Consider the following 3,219-nt stretch of genomic DNA (forward strand, 5'->3'; position numbering starts at 1 on the left):
TCACCTCCTGCTGTGCAGCCCTGCTCCTAACAGGCTGCCTGCTCTAGAGGACTATACTGTGAGGAAAGGATACTAAGGCTACTTGCAGAACTTCACAGTGTGTGAGTAGACATTAACGGGGCTGTCTCCAACATAACAGATCACGGATACTTACGTGACAGTGGTATGGTCTTATACTGACTCTCTGAGAGAAGAATCTCTGATTTACAGTGTTTGTCAATTTTTACAACGTAAATACTTCTACCATGGTTGATTTCAAGCTACCAACATGACATCATTGAACATGAAGTTGGTAGCGATGGACAGAAACGGCTCTCACGGACTGGTGCAAGCTGATCCGCGCCTGCTGTCAAGGGGTCTAGGCTTCCAGGAAGTGGCTGCTGGACAGCTATCCTTAGTTTACCCAGCACCTGGCTCTCTGAAACGTGTCCCACTCCCTGCAAAGTTGTCAGGTGGATTACTCTGAGGGACCTGGAGCACTCGACTCAAGCTGGTACTTTCTAGAGCAAAGAGTTTTCTAGAACACTTGGATTTGAAATTTGGCTGGCTAGTTTCATGAACAGAGATGTCAGTCAGGAGTTAGTTTCAGTGGGCCTTTCCTTCCCAAGGACTTAGAATAGAAGAAACTCATGGGCAGCGAGAGAAAAGCAGCAACAGGACGTGGAAAGAAGGATTTGTATAGCTCTTTAGCATCTAAGCATGAGGAGTGTCTTGTCTATGGATCCGTGAGACTCCCTCACCCTGTTTTACTTTTGCTTAAGCTAGTAGCCTCATGCAATTGGAAAATAGAGATGTTAATAGCAGAAAGGGTCCGGCTGATGAACAATAGTCTATTATGCCTTTCTTTCCCTCATTCTTTCTCCCAACTATTTATTAGAAATTTATTCCTGAAATCATAGATTCTTGATTTCTAGATTCTTAAATCGTAGGTTTAAGAGTAGAAATGACTTTTATAGCAGCGAAGACCTCTTGCACTATGTCAACTTCTAATAGGCTAGTGGTTTTCAAAGTATCTTTCCTGTAGCCCTATGTCCTTCCAAGCTGCCTCAGCAATGGAAGGATGAGAACAGTGGGCAGAGTTTTGGCCTCTGATGGTAATATCACCCAGAGCAGCTCTGGCTTTATCTACTTTAAGTGGTTTTGCTCTAATTATGATTTCATTTACACAGCCTTTTGCCTCGCTGAAGCCTTAGGTACAATTGCGGAACTGACTCCAGAGTCCTCAGTACTCACTTCCTGCTTCGGCTGTCCTCCCAGACGTCTGTGACCTTGCACACTCTTCATTCAATCTTCCCATCAGTGCAGCTCTTGGTAAAGGGACAGGTAACTTAGAACATATGAGTGCCTAAACCCCGAAGCAGGACCTTCCTAAGACTAACTGCATCCAAGTGTAGGACAACTGGGAGCCAAGGGAAGAAGCTCTAACAATAACAAAAATAATTCCAACCATCATTCAAAAGGCGGTGAGAGTATATTTTCGGTGGATGTGAGCATGTCATGTAGTTGGGGCAGGGATGATTTTCTGGAATCTTTGAATTTATCATGTAGGCGAGTAACTTCTGGGGTGTGCAAGATCTGTTCTGACGTCAAGGGCTGGATTCTCCATCCTCATTTAGGAACTGAGTTTAACAGGTATCTACAGTTGTTATGCTGGTTTCACTTAGACAAAGCACTTGCATTACTAGTACTAACATTTGCTGTTGAAAAGTTTCATTTTTTGATAGAAAATATGAATGAAGGTGCTAAGCCGCAATGTGTCCCTGATTGCCTTTTTGAGACAACAGTCCTTAATGATGTTTAGCTAGTGCTTCTCTTTCTCAGCTCAAGATTGAGAATGTTTTCTAATGGACCTCACAGTCTCTGGACTAGATATTGGTGGCTCATCAAAATTCTATCATTAGTAAGGCAACAGGAAGATGGGCATGTGAATTAAAAAAAAATAGGACATACTTAAGCTTAATGATTTCTGTATGTTTGTAGGGCACCACGTCCAATGTAGAGAGGAAAAGTCAGAGTCCGTATTGTCTGAGAAGTTCTGACATGCCTGACAGGCTTCAAGTGGAATAAAATACAGTCGTTAGAAACCTCCAGGAGAGCAGCCCGTGTGACATTCTGCACAGGTGTGTAAAACCGGAAATTACCTTGACTCCCGTGGGTTTTCTTTCTGGCCTTAGAAATGTAATCACATGTAACAGGACTTTGTACTGAACACATCCACTTCTCATCTATTTGCTGTAGCCCCCTAGGTTTTATTGTGTGAGCCCTAATTAACAGAATATTGAATTGTTTGCAGCTAGTCCACTAAGGGCAATTGCTAGTTGAAAAACAGAAAAGGTGATTTCATTGCTAAATAAATATAGAAAATATCTTGCATTCTTTTGTTTTGGATTTTTCTTGTTTTATTTGTTTTTGGTTTGCTGTAGAATCATTTAGCTTTGACATCTTGCTATAGATTTTGTTGGCAAGTAATTACTCTTACTCAACTGGACAACCTACACATGACTAATTTTAATAAAAATTTCTGATAAGGGTATCTTGTTTGCCTATCTTAAATTTATAGGCTAAAATTTGTCTAATTACTAATCATTGTTTCTTTTTCTCACTTTTTCCTTGGGTAAGGTTTTCTTTCATTTCCTATTATAGTTTTATTTAATGTCACTGACCTGCTAGACTGCCTGTTACCTGGTGCTACAATTTGATCTTTTATGACGTTTTTTGCAGTGATAGGCCTTTCTACATCACTTTGTTTTTATCATTCCCTCTTTCGCTGCCACAGAGGGCAATTCGATTGTTCACGGACAACTATACTTTTTAGAACTTGACACCTCCTTTCATAAGATTTTGGAAGGCTACCAGAGCGAAGATTGCCTAACATATAAAATGTTTGCCATGATCAGAGCTTTCTTTTTTATAAGTTCAATAAGCGAAGACACTGAGTGAGCGTTGGCTGCCCTCTTCCCCACACTTCTGGGATGGAAATGGCTACCCAGATATGCTTGAATGGAACGTTCGCTGAATATTCACTAAATGTTAACTGCCAAGAGGAAAAAACATATTGCCATTTTTTTTTTACTCTTTATAACAAATCCCTATTTGAAGTTGTAATATCCTCAGTTTACTCTCAAGACAGCTGAAATATGGATCAAGTGAATCACAGTTTTCATGGGGCTGGAGTTCTCTGCATGTTTTTATGTAGATTTTTAAGACTGGCATAGGGAC

The sequence above is a fragment of the Desmodus rotundus genome, chromosome 13 (genome assembly GCF_022682495.2).
Source record: "Desmodus rotundus isolate HL8 chromosome 13, HLdesRot8A.1, whole genome shotgun sequence".
NCBI classification, from domain to species: Eukaryota; Metazoa; Chordata; class Mammalia; order Chiroptera; family Phyllostomidae; genus Desmodus; species Desmodus rotundus.